At 38.2% G+C, this 21,104-nt stretch overlaps 1 long non-coding RNA gene across 1 annotated transcript; it reads right to left on the bottom strand.

Annotated features, from left to right (window-relative positions):
* Positions 1–6,005: 6,005 nt before the first annotated feature.
* LOC136250637 (uncharacterized) lies at positions 6,006–9,912 on the bottom strand. Its single transcript, XR_010698610.1, has 4 exons — positions 9,800–9,912; positions 6,337–6,473; positions 6,207–6,286; positions 6,006–6,157 (listed from the first exon to the last, which is right to left on the bottom strand). It is a non-coding gene; the product is annotated as an uncharacterized lncRNA (long non-coding RNA).
* Between the last annotated feature and the right edge of the window lie 11,192 nt (positions 9,913–21,104).

Genomic DNA, 21,104 nt, shown 5'->3' with positions numbered 1-21,104 from the left:
CACTGGACTGGATTACTGGACTGGAACATTGGACTGGACTACTGGACTGACATATTTTGGGTTTTTACACATTCTGAGGTTGGTTTTATTGATTCCTGCTAACCAAGGGCCTTCAGAAAACTTGCAGTCTGTTACTAAAATGATGAGTATGAGGAGTGGGAGTAAGCAAAAACTGACTTCTAGTGATTTCACTTCTATTTATTATGTTCTTCTACAGTACATACACCTATACTACTTATCAGTATGCTACAGGGAATATGCTAGTTATAGTTAACCAATTGGAGATAGTAGCAAGCTTGTACAATGCTAATAAATTTGGTCACATATTATAGTACGCCAACCAGCACATGTAAGAACTAATCATGATAGCAGAAAAAACTCTACAGTTGTGTAATGAGTTTGTATATTACATGTAGGAACAAATTTAGCTACAATAGATTATCTTAGGAAGGATAGGTTGTGTCCCAGGGGTCTGAGCTATTTAGTTCAAGGATACAGTGTAAGATAGGGAGCACAAATATAGTAAAATGATTTTTGGTTAGCTACTGCTAGGTATTACAATCTCCAAAACACAATACTAAGAAGTGTATAAATGCTGTAGAACACAACAAGTAGTGAGAAGTCAGTTTTTGCTTACTCCTGTAGCAGGCTGCAAGTTTTTTGAAGACCCTTGGCTAGCTAGACTCAATAAAACCAATCTCAGAATGTGTAAAAACCAAAAGTATGTCAGTCCAGTAGTCCAGTCCAGTGTTCCAGTCCAGTAGTCCAGTCCAGTGATTAGTTACACCCGAAAAAACGGCAGGAGGAAAGAGTTCTTCTAAACTGGCTCATTTTTTTCGCCCTTCTTTTCTAGCGGCTACCAGTCTGGCGGAGAACACGACGTTGTTGGCCCTGCTAACTAGTCGGCTTCAACATGTCAGTATCCAGGATACGTACACAACATTATCCGGAAAAAAATATTTCGTGAAAATTTTCTAAGTCCAAAGTGTGCCCAAAAAAAAATTCGCACGCAAGGCATACACCTGCGGTTGCGTCTAACCGCATGCTAAAAAAAAAAAAAATGAAACTTCCCCTTTGATGTTGGCAACCTCGATCACGAAACAATTGGCATGGATTTGCTTCACTGCTTGTGTGGTAGTTACTAGTGACATGATGAGTTCAGCTCCAGAGTTTCAGAGGGATAGCGTAAGTGACGGGTGGATTACAGGAAGGCCGAATTTGACAACGTTCGTTCTTGTAAAATCCTCACGTAGTGGTCGCGTCATTTATTGTCTGCGGCGCGCGTTTCTGCTTTACTGGCCGCGCGATTGATATGGAGCCATGTTTTAAAACTGAAATTCCATGCATATATAGAGTAATTTTATGCACAAAATTAATATCTGTATTATAGTAATAATTTGTGCTTTCTAACTGGTTTGCCTTGAGAGTTGTATGGATCAGTGTCATGAGTAGTTCAGTAATGAAACTGAAGTACATGTTGGGATATAGAATAGCATACAAAGAACTATGTACTTTTCATCCTAGCAAGCTGAGCATGCCATGAAATGGCTAAAGATGCAAGGACTGTATTGTAACAATAGCATTACATGCAGTCACTGTTCCGTTAAAAGCATTTGACTGAATATTTTATTGGAGTATCTCAATCTTGTAAGGAATTTTGTCTGTATTTTGGATAAGGGAGTTTGTGTTTTGGGTAAGGGAGTTCAGAGATGGATGTGTAGGGTAAAGGATGGGGGGGAGGGGGGAGGGGTTAAAGGATGAAGGGAGAGGGGGAGCATTTGCCTGTTGTTCCCTATCTGGATCCACCACAGCACACGTTTGTACTAGCTACATAGCCACTGATTATACATATATACTAGGTGTTTCTCTGAACAATAATGTTTCACATAAAATGTACACCAAATCCCCTTCTTATTCCTGCGAAGATCATATAGTTTTCTTCAAACTGGTGAAATTAAAGACACTGGTATATTTAGCGAGGTCATGATTATACTAACTTCACCAATTTGGTAAAGACAATTTATCTCCTGTTGTCTATAACAAGGGGGTATATTGATTTTGATGTGAGAAGCAGTAAACAAAGGAGGTGGGGGAGGGGGAAGTAAGCTAGGATGCCAAATCCCTTTTGGTCTGCCAAGGTGGAAGGGGTCTTTGCCATCCCTCAAAATAAGATTACCAAAATTATTCAGCAGGGCAGGGCTGATAACTGTTTGAAAATTAATAGAAAATGACTTTTAATATAGCAGTCAAAAGCTTCATAAATGTGTTCCTAAACTTAGTTGAAACACAAATATTTTAGATTCGAGCCACTTGGTTATTTTAACCAGCATGTCAAGTGTTTCCAAGTGCAGAAAAGGCTGTTTTGTAGTGCTTTATGAACTTTTAAACCTTACTCATTAATAGTTACACTAAAATAACTTTTCCAAAGCAGTGTTTTGTTGACTGCAAATAGTCTGCTTAAAATGCAAATGAGTTGGTGGTGTAGTTAAAATGCTTCGAATTCCCCTTATAAATGATTTTGGTATACTTTAAGACATTGTGAAAGTTAAAATGGCAACAGCATCTGGGGGACTGCATCCCTCAACCCCTGCTACCAGAGATCCTACACTCCGATCAGCTCCCCCTCACTTTAACTACTTCAACTATTTCAGCCTTCCCTACTCTGGAATGGCAGCAGAAAGGACTAGCTTACTCACCATATATAGTATTACTCTTACCACCTACAATACACTTACATTGGGTTGTGTGCCACTAGGCATGCTTGGGCTACCATTTATCAAAATGTCAATTCAACATTTACAACTATGCTACATACTCAAAAGCTCAGCTACAACTAATAGTATGGGAGAAATTTTAAGTTTTTTTAAGCCTTAGAAAGCTATTTTTTGCCTGGTACCAGGAAAAAACCCAGAATTGCTCAACTGTTATTTATGTGTACACACAAAACAACAACAACAACAAAACATGTCTTTCATCATCTGAAATCTTATCGAGGGTAGTAAAAGATGGCATCTTGCACCATTACACAGCCTCATAGTGACATTGTATGAATAAATTCTTACACCTTATAACCCCTTATCACATGATACAGGCTCACGTGTTCACTAAAGTATTCATGTGGTAGTTTATTTTTATCTATTTATTGCATTCAACTGATGACAGAAATACATCATTTATAAATTACAAAGCATGATGTTAACAATAGTTAGCTAATACTGCAAATACTTTTGACTGAAAGTACATAATTTAATTGTGATGGCTGCAATTTACATGGCACTTTTATATTATTAAAGCTTCTCTTCTAGGTACTAAATTGCAGGAAAGCAGCAAGAGTAGAAGATTACTACGCATCCAAAACCTTGGACATTTGAAATGGATAAAATAAGTCTTGGGTAGCACAGAGAGCAGAAGTAGTTGATAAAATCACTGCTATTTGATATCAATAATGACAAATAGTACACTACAAAATAAAAAAGCTGGGACATGATCGTTATTCAAAGTACTCATCGAGCTATGTAGAGACTCTTTGTGTAATACAGTGGAACTGCAGTCCTAGCTCTATTCCAGACACCTTGATTGAGGTTCTGCTAAAAGTAATGGCTTTATTAGAGAGGTTCCCTGATCTCAGGAGTATGCATGTGTCTTTACTACAAATTAACCATGTGTACGGTGTCCTACCTATCAAGGTGCCTCCTTTTAAAGGTGTTCCTGTGTATACATGGTGGTACAAGACTCAGCCCTTACATCATGCGATTGCATGACAGAATGCCCCAATGTGCATGCATAAGTGTTACATAATCAAGAGTATAATATTATAATGTGGGAGTATATAGGAATCGATCTATTCACCAATCACCATTGGATAGCAGATGGAGTCAGTTTGGTAAACAATATACATTATTCTTTATAGTGAAACAAGACTGCAATGAAAGGATACATTGAAACAACCAGGCTAGAAAGTAGAAAGAATAATACTACAAGGAGATGGAAAATTGACTGTCCAGTGATTATTCTTAGCAAGGAATTATATATATACATTGACTATTTTTAACAAATCATGATCACTAGAAGAAGCCATTTTACGCAACTCATATGGAAGCTGATGGAATGGTGCAAATGTCACACCAGTATAAAGGTTGCAGGACCAAACCCAGGCAAACGTATAGAACTAGACCATTACAAACACTAGACAAAACAATAGTGACAATAAACTAGCTGACTTATTTGTTTCTATAAGCAAGATGACTGAGAGCAAACTTGTTCAGGTGTTACAATGAGTTTACCAAAACCTGTAAAAGTGATCTGGGGGTATATAAGCTCTGACACTGTACAAAAGTAGCATTAAGAATAGTAGTTACTTCACCATCATTAGTTGTACCATCTTCTGTCTCCAGCACACCAATGCCAAGCTTTATCTTAACTCAGAATTGTGAGTATAGAAACAAAGTTAGTCGCCCTCCTTTCAAATCTTACATTTCTGAGAAGTGTTGTGACAAAAATCATGTTGTAAAGCATAACTATATCATTGGTAATCAGAAGTATGCCTAGTTATTTTGTATTCAATCCTTGATTATAATATGCTTAGCTTTAACTGTCTGCTATAGTTCTCTGGTAAGCAATGGAGGGCAAAAAGACATGTTAGAAAATGATGCACACTTGTTAACAAACTTTGTTATGAAACATGTTTCACTTGGTGTTGATGTCTAGGCCAGCAAACTCATTTTCTCAGTAGATGTTGCATAATTCGGTCATAATGAGTCCTAGTCACCACTATCATAAATGTATCAAACCGCCTGGATAACACACTCACTTTCATACTTCACAGACATCAGTGCAACATGATCACTTTTGCCAATAGGATCCATGAATTTTGTGCCGGTCATATCATTTTCATAATAAAAGTCATCATCAACAGAACACATGTTATATCCACTTCACCATGATCACCACGTACTGATCATAGTAAATTTGGGGAAAGTCAGGACTAATAACCTCCTTTTCCAGTCAGTGCAAACTTCATCCTGGAGCCTAGATGATTATAATTTTCTGGCCACATCAGAACTTGATGACCTATAAACAACTCAGATGTTTGTATTTCAAATGTAATAGATTAGCAATGTTCGATAATGTTTGTTACAGATCAAAGAGAAAGATGAAACATCATCAATCGAGATATCATTCATGTCGTTTGTTTCCCTACCGATAGTTATGCTTGAAAGTTCTGAAGAATGGTTCCAAGAGGTTTTACCTTAAATACTAGCATGCATATAGCTATTATAGGTAGCAGTTATAATTGGGTGAGTTCTAGGAATAATTGAATGGTACAAGTTAATAAGTTTTCTTGTACTGTGATGCAACAATCTTTTGGATACACCACTGAAACAGTGCAAGCAAAGAAACAATAAGATACTTGAATACAGCAGCTGGCTATATACTTACTCTAATAAAGCAGTCAACTTGGAGTCTTCTACTCTAATAAAGCAGTCACTTATATAACACCAACACAATTATAGCAATGCATATGCATGAGGACCCTTGCTCTACAACACCATGCACTGAGTGAAATTAACTGTCAAATTTTTATGTTTATGCCACAGACGTGACTCTTCCAAATACCTTACACATACATACATACATCAAGGAGTTCTTGGCCCCCTTCTAGTATGTGTGTTATGTAAATTGTGCCGTGAATAATATAAAAATCCTCATCCAGTCTTCATGCATTACTTTAGCTATACAAAAGTTGTTTAGCATCAATAATGCAATTGCTACAGCTCCAATGGCAAGCCCACAATTATGCTAATATTAAAACCCTCAATTATTTGAGTGCCATATAATAAGCAGTTAGCTGTAATATCAGGTTGATTACTCACAGCTGGTAGGACTCACGTAAAGAATAAAGATTGCCACTCCAAAAAAAAAAAATTAGAATGCACTGCAGCTAATTCACAGACTATGTTTGGTGGTAACTAAATTAATTGAATCACTAGTAAACAGTTCCACTATGGCTGATACAGCAGCAGTACTTTTAACATTAAAATATTTAAACAATTGTAAAAAATATCAATCAATACATCTCCAGCAAAACGTCATTCTTGCGGGCGTTCGCCTTTCTTCTGAGGCAATTATGTTACTAGTAGACAATCTTTATACCACTCTGAAGGACAAAAATAAACACAGTCAATCACAGCTAGTCCACTACTCACCCCTAAATGACACTCCTTTATGCGTGTGGTTAGTCTCAATGAGCCTTGGTTGAGTACGTAGCTGGTAAATGCTGGTAATCCTGAAAACAAACTTTGTTTATCACACTCTCTGCAATATTCAGAAACATACCATTGTCCTGTAAGTGGTCTATGATATGTAGTTAGTCTGGAGTGAGTACACTATTAGTTTGGTCATTCATAGTTTTGATCAGGTACGACAGTCTTAAATCTCATTCCAAAAACTTGTCCAACACAACAAGTAAATAGCTGCAAAAAGTGACACACTACAAGTAGTTAGCATGCATCATACTGTAGGCACAGATACACCTACTATATCATCACTATAAATATGTAACCTGTACACTCCTTACGCACAAACATACAAACAAAAGTAAAGCCTCCAGATGCTATTGTATATGGTTACCAGGGGCACACCATGTAGTAAAAAATTTTGGCGGTAAAAAAGTGTGAGGAAACCCCTCGTTGAAAAAATTTGCGAAAGAAACTTTGGCAATTGAAATAATATTTGCCAAAGTTTTTACTGCCAAGGTTTTTACTGTACACTACGTAAGGATAACAACAAGGTGTCGACTCATCAGTAATAAGTAGTGTAGTAAGTGTATAGGTAGCTAGCGTTGTTGTTGTAGCAGTACTTTTGTAGCTACTGATCTAACGACGTGCTAGCTAACGCGTGCTTCGCTATCTCCTGTGATGCCGAGAGCGACTGTATTTACTTTTTCAGTGAACTCCAGTAGCAGAGGTTATCACGTATATCAGAATATCTGGCCAAATCCATTGAGAGACGATGAACTAGCTGACGTGCGAGCACATGGGAAGCCGGTTGGAAATGCTATCCCAAGGAGTGCTTACAACTGTGTGACACATTCCTAAGAAGATCTCCAAAGTCAGCTCAATCTTTATTGCATGGTGGTACAAGCTGACCTTCATCTCAAGTTCTAGTTACAATGTGCTCGTGTGATCGTCTAAAATAATTGGCAAAAAAACTTTGGCGAATTGAACGCTATTCGCCAAATTCGCCCAGGTTTCTTACTGCTAAAGTTTTTTACTATATGGTAACCATTGGGTTCCAGCAGCAGTATTGAGTTACCAGAATAAGGGCAGCTGAGGGACTTAAATGTTTGCTCATTTGGAAGCATTCGAATACAAATTGATAACTTTCGAATCCTATAAAATGCATATATTTATATCACTAGGTCATGTGCAGCTAAAAATAGTATAGGACATGACATGCGTTCAAGTGGTTAACATGCACTTTGCTATTGTCTATGCTTAGCTAACAGCCTGTTGTCTACAGTCAGGTGCATGTGAAGCCATCAACACTGTATGTGATGGTTAGCGTGCCAGGTCTGAGGTTGATTACAGTGATAAAACTACTACTTTGCTGCTGTTTACATTCACTTTACTGTCTACATCAAAGAGTATGTCAACAAGTACCGTATTTCCTCATATAAAAGCCCGGGCTTTTATTTCCTTCCCAGCATTTTTGACCTGGCCTGTAAGTGAATAGGGCTTTTAATTGAGATTGGCCCAATTGACGCCCAGTGTTTAATCAAATTAGGGTGGTGGTAGAACGGGATTACTGCATAGAAAACAGTGATAAAGTGTGTTGACTATAGTCAAGGCTTTAAATGATTGGAAAATAGTTGTATCTGCATGCACTCAAGACCGTCATCCATCAGAAGGCTCTAAGAAGCAGCAGCAGCAGCAGCAGCAACAAGGGAACAATTAAAGCCAATAACAGTAGACTCAAGTAATAGCCTGGCCCTCTGAGACCAGGCATGTATTTTCCAAAGGTGCTGGAAACCCCTCCCCCAGGGTTTCCAATCGAGACAGGCGTTTAATTGAATGCGGGTTTTATATGAGGAAATACGGTAAGTGCATAGAATTCTCACAACAACAGAATTCTCACAACAATAGGTCTTTACTCCTTAGATTCAATAAATTAAAAATTTTGATTGTGGATTTTAAATATTAGAAACATTCGCTGATACGAATGGAATAACTTACAATCAAAACATATAACTACAAATATACATAGCATGGATTTATATTGCATGCCCAAGTGATAAATTACTGAAGTTCTACATCTTTAAACACTGCACAACATCTATAGCAGTATAAGGTCATGCTCAGCCGGCTTTGCATTGTTAGAATGTCTGAAAAACTCCCACATGTTCTATTAGAGTATACGTGACTGCTCTATTAGAGTATATCAATCTTTAAACAAATTTCAAGAGGGCTCTATAAATCCTTCCCGGAGAGATGAACGTAAGCTTTATAAATTGCTGTCCTGTTCATACACTATTACTCACTCATTTTGTCCTGCCACACTAAATTGTGTGTTGTAAACTCTGCAGAAGTCAAAATTTTACAGGCCTGAGCCCTACAACCCCCCTTACCCCTACGCCCCTGGTTACAGTCACTTACCTATATACACTACACACACATGCATGTACACACAAAAACAAGCCCTCCAGACACAGATACATACACAAACTTTCCACACACACACACACACACACACACACACAGACAAACACACACACACACATACTTAGTATACACACACAGCTAGAAAGCAAAACGCAAACCATAGCCTCTGGCAGCCATGTGAAACACATTAATGCCAAGCTATTGCCAAACACTTCTTAAGACCACTTAGGCATTCAAATCTACACAGGAAAATCCTCCTAGGGCAGGACTAGTAACCCACAAGAGGACTGTCCAGGCCTCAAAGAGAGAGAGAGAGGTTAAAGTTCCAAACAACAAACAACCCCAACCCCAATACCAATACACATACCACACACACTATATACACTCACAAAATTAATGAATGTATCAATGAAAAGCCACAATCCCCCCCCCGGCATAGGAGGGATTTGCACAACAGATAGTACAAGACTCACCCCTCAGGCAAAATATTATTTTTACAATGCCCCAATGTTGATGCACCCACCACCCTTGGAGAATGTGGGGACTTTGTGTAGCATTCATGTAATGGACACAAGCTTAAAATTGCTAGTACAATCACCACGGTCTGCCAAAAAGTTCGAAACACGACGGATTTTAATGTTATTCAAGATTCCATGAAAAATATTTACAATTACAAAATCCCTACCTGTAGGGCACTAAATTTCAACAAAATATGCACAAATCTCCACCTATGCCCGGGAGGGGGAGGGGAAGGGGGCTTGACAATGATAGGTGCATAATGCAGACAAACATGCACAACTAAGGTGGAAAAACAAGTGAAGATGAGGGCACCAAAGTTACAAACACTAAGGATAGCTAAATAACGTAAAAGGCACGTTCACGTTTGATAAGTTAACACTTCACACAAACAATGGCCATTTTGAACAGATAGGCAGGTCAGTAAGGTCACACATTCTTCCATTCAACCAGGTTAACTAGTAATACCAGGATATTGCTGTTAGCTACTATTGACCTGCCGCTTGAGAAAGGCTTAAAGACAGTTATCATACACCAGTATTGGCGGGCATTATTTAGAACAAATTAATAAATTCCGTGACATTACAGCGCAAACATAAAAACCGCCACAAATATCAACTCACTCTATATCTTGAGCGTATTTGTCAGACTTTAAACACTCCAGCAACACGGTTCCACACCTAAATTAACCAGCAAAATTATTATTGGAAATTGGAATTCGTGAATTCCAATTACCTTAGTCTCTATAGCCAAAACAGAAAGGTAATAGGCGCTTCGCGCGCGAAGCGCCTATTACCTTTCTGTTTGGCTATAGAGACTATAGATGGCGGAAAAGTACACGGACCCAACTAAACACCTTCGCGGATTAGCCCACTTGACTTATGAAAGCCGTCTTGAAATTCTGGATCTCTATTCTCTGTATTGCAGACGTCAAAGGGGTGATATGATTGAAACATATAAGATACTTAAACGACATTATGACTTGGACCCATCTACATTTTTTACTTTAAATACTGCTACCACCAGGGGCCACTCTCTTAAGCTTTTTAAAGAAAGATCAAGATTACTTGTTAGGCAGAACTTTTTTACAAATAGAATAGTCAATCTATGGAACTCCTTACCTGACTTTATCATTTCAGCACCAACAGTTGCAACCTTCAAGCTGCGCTTGGATAATTTTTGGAAGCAATCTAGATATGGGCACCTTCAAAGGCCTGCGGCCTAGCCTGGCAAGTTAGCTTGCCTTGGCATCTACAAGCCCATTTAAATAATAATAATACTAATAATAACCCATTAATTATATAACCAAGTAATAAGAATAATACAAACGTGACGTCATAAATAATTAATTCACAGACAAAACTACAAGGCATAGAACAGAACACTAACCGGTATTAGATGAAGCGATATCCGAACATTAAATAAAACGACAGGTTTGTTTCTGCTACTCTTTATTACCAAGTTAGGTTTTCTATATAGCGCTATCCGTAGTAACATCTCTTCAGTACCTGGCAACTAGTTCAAACGCAGTACGCGTTAGTTACAACACATTCCACTCGTATAACCGGTTTGAGTGTACGGCAACCAGTGCACTACGTGCAACAGTAAACATTGAGCTTGTATAACCGGTTTGAGAACTGTTCGGAACCGGTTTTAGTTTATAGCAACCATGCAGTTCATAGCTATGCGTTGCGCGTTTAACTTGGCGTTAGATACTACTTTGAACTTGTTCAAGACAAACTCAACGGATTAGGGTGAAGCGCCGTTGGCTAGAGTACCATACTGGTACCGTCATACTACATAGAAAGCTGGTGTTTGGGATAGACTAGTTGCTTGACCAGAAGGATGGCTACAGCTGAGCGGCATTGAAAGGGTGAAACAACTGAGCCCAAGATTTACAACTAAACTGGCTAGAAGTGTTGTAAGTTTCTGTAATTTAAGTAGGGGTAGGACTGAAAGGTAGCACCAGGCTGACAGAGGCGTAGCGGGAATCGAGGCCCAGGTCCGAGCATAACTAAAAAGATCGAGAAAAAGATCGAGATACTCTAATAGAACAGTCACGCTAATGTAGCAGTCAGGCAAATCAGATTATTCAGTAGTAGCTATTCTATTAAACTGCTGAAATCCGTCTCACATTCAATTTCAGAGGGTCTAAAGCTTAAAATTTTCTTGGGTGTTATGTATTTAGTAGAAATAAAATGTTGTGATATCCTAATGATCCTTATCCGAAATTACGTCACAGATGTAAAACAGCCGCTGTAGTGTGGGGACGTTTATACAATTTGTATGGGCGACTATGTATTTTTGAACGGCAATATCTCAGCTAAGACGGAAGATATCGAGCTCTAACCAGCAGGTATGTTATAATGATTCAGAGAAAAAATGTATTTTATTAATTTAATGCATTGTTACTCACCAGCCTTGGCAACTACACATATGGATTTTTCAACAAAGATGGAGCAATTCATAACATTTAAGAATACCTGGTGGCCAAGATAACTCTTGTAGAGTTTCCCACCATTTTAGATAGATTTTTCACCAGTGTTGCTATATCATGAGTCCTCAAAAAGGGGCTGAGTGGCAGGGTGGGTAAGAGAAAGACTACAAAATGGATGAGGATGGTAATTGAAGGCACCAGACCACAAAACAGCCCATCAAAGGCAGGAATAGACTGAAATCTCACGAAACAAACATACATCACACATTCAGCTTACTGATCGTCTGTCCAGAGTGTATACATAAACCCCCAAAAGCACTTCCCTGCTGTTCACAAACCTGTACAGACATCTGGCATGGTTATACAGGCTGCCAGAAAACAGTCTACCACAAGCAGACCTGACAAGTTGAAGAGGAGTTTGATATGGAAATTGTTAGCCCGATACTAGTGCAGCAACTTCATGCTGGTGTTTTCTCATTTTTGGCTCTTGCACCCATATGGTTGATTTTGCTATATCTAGTCACATATTGTGGCAGCACTAATGTCAAGTACATCAAGATACGCTAATAGAGTAGTTGAAAGTTACCTCAATAATGTATATAGGCTCTATTTAGCTTTTGTTTATCACCACACATCATAAGGTAAAGGGTTTTGACTGTCATTGCAGTATTGTTGAGCCACATCAATTAGTTCTTAGATTGATCTCTTGAATGTCCGCCTGCTAAGTGCATGTGTCCCTTCATGTTAATGGTCATTGTGTTCGATTTTTCACACAGTTCTCATGACCGGTAAAATTACTATAATGGCAACTGTACTATAATTTAAGCAAAATAAGTGTTATTTCTTTCCCAGCTACTCTCTGATAGTGTGAAGCAATAAATTGTACTGACCACATATTGGTGATTGCTCTATTAGGAATAAGTACATTGCATGAACTTTGTGATTTTTTCATGTTCACACTGCTGTGGAAAGGGTATCTCTGATGTCCACTCAATTACAATGTTTAAACTTCCTCATCAGTAACTGGTTTTCCAATCTACTGCCACATAATCTAAAATCATCATTCATTTTGGCCACTGCATACGTTCCATGAATTGCAGTAGTCTCCTTTTACAATTGTATTATGCTTTATCTGATCCATTCTGCCACTTTTGAAACAATGTACGTACATAAGTTAGTCCACTGAGATTTTTCAGTATGGTCTGGGTTTCTGCATTTGTTGTGCGTAACCACAAACATACTGTCAAATTAACCTTGTATGGCTGCTCTTAGTTAGTTTGGTGTCACCGAACTTGAAGTCAAAGCACACAATGTGTACGTACTGTATTGACAATACTATAATATTTTATATGTTATTAAACATCAAATTTCCACATATATAGTGCATGTATCAAAAGCGAAAGGTTACAATGCTATTGACAGTGGTGGGAGGGGGTACAGGGCACATGCCACTTTCCTTTCACACACACACACACATACACACACCATTGACCATTAAAGTGAAGCCATCCACTGGACGATGCCTCACACTATTGGTAGTGAACCAAACCATGGCTACCTCTTCCTCCCTTGTGGACATGTCATTTAATACTTGTCTGGCAATACCCTGTCTACTTTGAAATTCATGGTGACAAGTTCCTGTGCAGAAAGAGTAGTGTTCTGCACCTTCTGGCACACATCTCTCTACATGTTCCTGTCTTTGGCAAGGCAGTACTGAATCTCTTGAATCAGGTCCTTATGGCTCCTGCCTCGCCTTGTCTCTCCAATGGACCTTAGCTCCATGCACAGGCTGAGGCTGTGGAAACCACTCAACCGACAGTCTCCGTCCCTCCCCACAGACAGACAGACACACACTAATTATGTACACAAGATTTTGTAGTCTTGTCAAATACTCTAATAAAACAGTCACCATATACAACACTATTAAAATCCTCCATTGAGTATGAAAACTTGCATCCATCAGTAGCACCATCCCAAGGGCACATTTATCATACAGTACAATAGTACTGCATAGTAAAGATGATGACAGGGTGGGCGCGGCTGGTGATAAAACATCACCCAAAAACTTGCCTTGATTTTTCTTCATAACGACATGGCAGTATTGGTTGGATAGAGTCAAGCATACTTCTCTTGTTTGTTTCATCATATCCGGACTGGTAGCATTCTTTCCTTTGTGACTTTCTTTGTGTTTCTTCACATGATGTGTCAAGCAAACCACATAATATAGCTATACATGTAATACCATGTAAATATAGTTAGCGAGTGAACCTTGTGTTAAGCTAGACAACTTGATAAACTTCTAAGTGAGTACATGCAGTTTAGCAATATGTGGTGTGTTATACTTTTAACTAATCAGCAAAAATTTGCTGACTACTTGCATATACACATCTACATGTACATTGTTCCTACTCTACAGTGTAGTCCTAATTTTTCTTATACTTGTACTTATGTAGCCTGCAAGAATTTAATTTTTTGCAACATAGTTATTTTATCATTAAACCTGTGACTATCACTATTCACTGCGCTGGTCATGCACTGTTGTACATGCCCAATTTGTAGATTTCCCCATTTATAGATTGCCCCGTTGGTAGTTGTACTTGGTTATATGTGCCCCGGGCCTAGATAATAATAATAATAATAATACTTAAATTTTGTCCGAGAATATATGATTTTGAGCAACGACTTTGATGTGGTCTAGCACAACAATCAAACAAGAGTTTTGGCTCAAAATTGGAGATATAGTTGGGCTATATGCAAGGTATCTCCACACCAATTTTCGTAGGATTCTGTCCAGCAGTTTATGAGAACGAGTGTCCGAGTATACATTATTATTATTATTATTATTAATTAGCAAAGCCCACCAGGGACAACACGCTAATGTGCATTACAAATCACAAATTGTTTAGCTTATCTATAATGTTCTTAAAAGTGTCAAGGTTAATTGTGTCAATGTTGTCAATTTTCAAGTTATTCCAATCAATAATTGATCTAGGCAGAAAAGAATACTTATATAAATCAATTCTGGATTGCAGCTGTGCAAATTTGAGGGGATTATTGGCACGAGTATATGATACAGGGGTTGGCTGGGGTAACCAATGGTTTGGTAGCACCGGTAAGTTTCTTACAATCTTGAATAATAATATAAGTCTAGCATTCCTTCTCCTACTTTTTAAACTTGGCCATTGAAGGTAATTAAGCATATCTGTAATACTGTGTTGTTGACTGGATCTGTGCCATGGTTTATTAAGAACAAATCTTGCAGCTCGGTGTTGGATCATTTCTAATTTGCTAACTGTTGTTTGGTGATAAGGATCCCAGATGGCTGAGCAGTATTCAATAGAAGGTAACAATAATTGTTTGTATAAGTGTTCTTTGATTTGTTTTGGGGCATTATATAAATTCCTTTTCAGAAATCCAAGAAGACGGTTTGCCTTTCCACAAATTCAGGGCCGGAGCCCAGAGATTTTGAGTGGTCCGGCCATCCATGGACTGCAATGGAGGTCATACTACTTATTGATCTGATGTGATTTTTAGATCATGTGATACTCAACTGCATGTGCTAAGCACACACAGCATGCCAATTTAGGGAGATCTGGGGGCATGCTCCCCCAGGAAAATTTTTAAATATTATTATTATTATTATTAATGGATGGATGGATATACAAACAGGGTTACAAAAATAAAGTTTAGGCACTAGGCCTTTGTTCATATCCATATCCTATGTCATTCCAATAATTATCAAGACTTGCTTTGAAAGTAGAGATTGTTGGTGCTGAAACAACTTCTGCTGGCAGGGAGTTCCATGTATTTGTCACTCTCTGGGTGAAAAAATTATAGATGCTCTGAAATGGCATCTTGAGGCTATTTTACTTGCAAAGCCTCTTTCTCCTTTTGTTAACATTAAGGATATATCCTGGTAATTTTGTACTACAGTACCATTTCATAGCTAATTTTACTTTCAAAATTTTAGTGAAAGCTTAGTTCTTTATGACTCACTGGAACTTTTGAGTGATTTGAGGACAATTAGCATAGATTTAATGGCTTAGACTGAGTAGAACAGTGGCTATTTTCTAAACCGAATGCTCTATTAGAGTATTGCAATGACTGTTCTATTAGAGTATATTATGATGACTGCTCTATTAGAGTATCTCGATCTTTTTTCAAATTAAAGTGGCCGGACCGGCCGGACCGTGGGCTCCGGCCCTGTATTAAATATAGTTAACATGAGGTTCCCATGATAGTGTATGATGGAGGCGGATACCAAGATAGGTGTGCTCTGATACAATATTCAATGGAATATTAGACATTATATATGTAAAAGTGCTTTTACTGTGGTGGGTTGTAAATTGTAAAATATTGCATTTGGGAATGTTAAATTCCATCAGCCAGTTGCTAGCCCATTGTGTTAAGGAATCTAAGTCATTTTGCAGTATTCTGTGATCGTTGGGCGTAGCTATAGTTTTAAAGAGTAGAATGTCGTCAGCAAATAATCTAATTTCACTCTTGATGTTTGTTACAATATCGTTAATGTAAATTAGGAACAACACAGGACCAAGTACGGAACCTTGTGGAATATCAGATGTAACTTGACATGTAGAAGATCTAGAGCCTTCTACTACAACCTGTTGGGTACGACCATGAAGGAAGGACTCTAGCCAGTGTAAGACAGTTCCTCTTATACCATAGTAATTTAATTTGTAGAGAAGTCTAGAATGAGCTACTCTGTCGAACGCTTTAGAAAAGTCTAATATAGCAGCATCAACTTGCAGGTTCCTGTCAATATCTTTTGCAATGTCATTAACAGTAATGAGTAGTTGAGTCTCACAGGAATGTTTTGATCTAAATCCAAACTGGTTGTCTGAAAGAATATTGTGGTCCTCCAAATGCTTCATAATTTGACTCACGATGATATGCTCCATTGTTTTACAAACTACTGAGGTGAGTGAGATAGGACGGTAGTTGCCTGGGTGAGCTTTGGAACCTTTTTTAAATATTGGGGTGACATAGGCATGCTTCCATTGTAATGGGACTTCACCAGATTCTAGTAATTGTTTGAAAATATGAGTTAGAATGCGAGATAATTCGGCAGCTGTGGCCTTCAGTACATACGGATGCAAGGAGTCAGGTCCTGGGGATTTGGATGTGTCACAGGTACTTAACAAGTTGTAGACTCCTTGTTCGGTAATCTCAAATGTAGGTAAAGATGGAAATAAGGATGGACCTTTGTCGGGAATGTTACTATTATCTTCGGATGTAAAGACAGACTGAAAGTGTTGATTGAGGGTGTCTGCTTTTTCCACAGGATTGGTTATGATATGACCATTTATAGGATTTATTAATGTACTAATACCATTGTTTTCTTGTTTTCGTGACTTGATGTAGTGCCATAAAGACTTTTTGTTACTGTCTGGTGATGAAGTTAGGTTTGTCAGGTAGGATTTGTGTTGGTACTTTAGTTTATGATCTATCTCTTTTTGTAATGATTTATATTCATTCCAGTCACTATCTCGACAATAACGCTTTGCTCTTCTATAAACTCTTTGCTTTTTACGTATGAGTCGTTTAAAGCAGAAGACAGCCAGGGAAGGTGAATTCTTGTACTTAATTTCTTGGTAGGAGTATGAGTGTTTATTATTTCTTGTAAATTTTGTAAGAAGAAGGACCAATTTTCATCTAAGCTTTGGGGTGATGCTTGATTTATTTCAAAGTAATCATGTGACAAGTCTGATAATTCCTCTCTTATTTTTTCCCAGTCAGCTAGCTTGTAAAGGTAAACAGTTCTGGGATGTTGTTTGATTACACGTTTAGAAATCTTGATGGATACTAAAACAGCGTCGTGGTCACTCAAGCCTGGAAGTGGTTCACATGATATCACAGAATTAGGATTAGTAGTAAAGCATAAGTCTAAAACATTTTGAGCTCTTGTAGGGAAGGTGACTAACTGAGACAGTTGGTAGTTGTGTGATAAGTCAATATGTTTTTCACGAAAGTGACCACTGCTTGAAGTTTCTTAGTTTACTACAGCGGTATATCCCCAGTATATGGAACAGTTAATTGTTTGGTATTTCAGTAGTTTTTCAGTAAACCCACATTCACTGATGTTTTACTGAGAGTTTAAAACTTAGTAAAACAATTATGTTCCATATACTTAAAGTTACTGACATTTTACTAACAGTATAACTGGGTACAACTACAGTAAAGCAGCTTAACAAATTAGTAAACTAAGAACCTTCAAGCAGTGGACATGATACATAGGAATTTATTAGTGTACTGTTTTCCCAGTCAATACCTGGACAATTAAAGTCACCTCCAAGAATGATTTGAGTGTGGGGATACTTTTGCTTAATCGTGTCTATGGAAGACTGCAAGTTGTCAAGTATTGTATCACTTGAGTGAGGAGGACAGTAAAAGGAGCCAACGATAAAGTCATTGTTCTTGTCAAGATGAACGTGAGCCCACACTATTTCAATAGTTGAATTGTCATTAATTTGTGTACATGGTATAGAGCTCTTTATGGAAATAAACACACCACCACCAGAAGTTTTTCTGTCTTTTCTGTATGTTTGATAATTATTTGGGAAAACCTCAGAGTTTAGAATAGATTCATTCAAATGTGATTCTGTCCCTATAATGATGTCAATTGCATAGGTAACCAGAAAAACTTCAAGTTGGGTTCGTTTGTTAGTAACACTACAGAAATTTACAATAGACAGTTTCAAATCACTTAATACATTATTTGAGTTTGGGTTATTAGTAGAGTTATTAAATACCTGTGAATTTGAGTCAGGATTTGAGTTAGTTATAGTGGAAATAGGGAGTCAGGATGACTCCATGCTTGTGGCAGAGGTATTATTAAGTGGCTGTGCTGATACAGTTACATACTCTAATTTGTTACCATCTGTATTCACTTTGCAGTGAAGCTTGTTGTTGAGGTATAAGGAATCATTTCTTATTTTGATGTATCTCCGTTTGGTACCATTGTCAATTAGGGATCTCCTTTCCTTCAATAATAAGCATTCCTTTTTGACGCTCCTGGGGAGTTAGATCAGGTTTTATGTAGATTGGAGCTTCAAGCTTAGACTTAGAACTTAGGATATCAATTGCTGTGTTTGAATGAAGGAACTTCACCAGAAGGGGTCTGGGACGCTCACTCTTTTGGTCATACTTGCCGAGACGATACAAATCTTTTATATCACTAGGTTCAATGTCAATATCAGTTGCAGACAGAGCCTCCATCACGTTTTCCATGTCCTTTTTCATTCGGAGTTGTCTGTTGGTATTTTGGGGATTTTCTGCTACACCATACACAACGATGTTGAATTTCCTATCAATGTTGGTGGAATTTTGATAAACAGTGTTTGAAACTTTGTCAACAACTGGAGCACGAACAGTTTGAGTAGAAGTCTGCTGTGGTTGATTAACAAGGTCTAGTTTGCGTTTAAGATCATTTAGAGAAGTTTGAAGTGTAGTAATGGTCGACATTAAGCTGTCTATTTCTGCCTTCTGTGCTTGGATCTCACAGTATAGACAAAAGAACGTGTGTTCTTCGCCAGCATCTCTTAATGTCGCGAAGTTCGTTGCTGATAACCCAGTGCATCTATGATGTACCCACGCGTCACAGTAGCCTTCACAATAGATTGCATCATCACCTTTCCTGTGCTTTGTAGCTTCTTTAATTACTTCATCGCATATTGGGCAAGTACTGTTTCTTTTGGATTTCTTCTAGCGCTAGTTTGAGCTGTCTTTAGATCTCGGTCGTTTCAACGGCAGTATAAACCTGGACTGGGAGTTGAAATTGCGTTCAACGACATTTCTGTTCACGAAGGGTAGGAAAGCACAACTTTTCTTCAGGAATATCTTCTTGGCAGCTTACTTTCAAGGAGACGACCTATATCGTTAACATCCATTTGTGCTAAGACTATGGAACACATTATTTACCACTCCATTATGAACCATCTTAACCAACATAACGTTTTAATTGAAAATCAATATGGCTTTCGATCACAGCACTCCTGTGTCACTCAACTCATCACTTTGACTGAAGACATATCCTACGCTCTTGACCATCAAAAGCAAATTGATATAATCCTTCTAGACTTTTCTAAAGCATTTGATACAGTTCCACATCAACGACTTCTGACTAAATTAAAGCATTATGGAATTGGCGACAGTACTCTTGCATGGATTGGATCCTGGCTCACTAGACGTTCACAATGTGTAGTTTTGGATGGTGAAACCTCAAACCCTGTACCTGTTTTGTCAGGAGTCCCTCAAGGAACTGTCCTGGGTCCCCTGATGTTTTTACTGTATATAAACGACATAGCAAATGATATTGATTCTCCTCTTCGGATGTTCGCAGATGATTGTCTACTTTACAGAATAATCAATAGCAGAGAAGACACCATCCAGCTCCAACAAGATCTGAACAAGTTATCTGAATGGGCTAACACCTGGCAACTGAACTTTAATGTCATCAAATGTGCTGTAGTGCAATGCACAAGGAATACTTCACCTATCACACATAATTACATACTGAACGGCCATATATTAGAAACATCTGAGCAACACTCTTATCTGGGCATCTTAATTAACAAATCATTATCCTGGTCTTCACACATATCTACCATAGCAGCAAAGGCGACAAAAACCCTTAACTTTTTGAAACGTAACCTTAGTAGTTGCTCACAAAGAGTTAAGAAATCTGCATACATCACAATGGTGAGGCCACAAATGGAATATGCATCAGCTGTGTGGGATCCATACTGCAATTCACAAATTCAGCAATTAGAGAAGGTACAACGTCGTGCAGCCAGATGGATTTATAATGACTATAGTAGATTTAGCTCAGTTTCAGCAATGTTAAATGAATTATCCCTGCCATCTCTTGAGACTCGTCGCAAGATATCTAGATTACAAGTCCTGCACAAGGCACTCCATCACCTGCTTGCCATCTGCATACCATCATATTACCTACCACCAACGAGAGAAACTAGATCATACCATCCATTGCATCTTATAATTCCATCATCATCCACCAGATCATACCAGAGCAGCTACTTCTCAAGAACTGTTAAAGAATGGAACACCTTGCCTGTTAACATCATTGAAACGTCTGATCCAGATTCGTTCACATCACTTTTACAATCATATTACCACACTAGTACTTAGTCGAACAATTGGTTTACTGTATGTTAAGTTAGAACTGTTTTTTGTTGTTTTTTTTTCCTGAGCATACCAGCAGGGCTGACTGCTCAGTACAAATAAATAAATAAATAAATAGACGACAAAAGTAGCTGCATACCACAATCGAAGGTACATGGTGTCCGAGAATACATAATTTACTCTACAATCATATTATAGACCCACACAGAGTCACACATACCTCAATACGGCTGCATACTATCCTCTATACGGCTGTATACGCTTCTGCTAGACCCACGCCTTGCCCTCAAGACGGCCCAGATCCCTTCCGAAATACCCAATTAATGACG

The sequence above is a fragment of the Dysidea avara genome, chromosome 1 (assembly GCF_963678975.1).
Source record: "Dysidea avara chromosome 1, odDysAvar1.4, whole genome shotgun sequence".
NCBI lineage: Eukaryota > Metazoa > Porifera > Demospongiae > Dictyoceratida > Dysideidae > Dysidea > Dysidea avara.
Note: the sequence above shows the minus strand (reverse complement) of the source record. Positions and strands in the feature narration are given on the sequence as shown.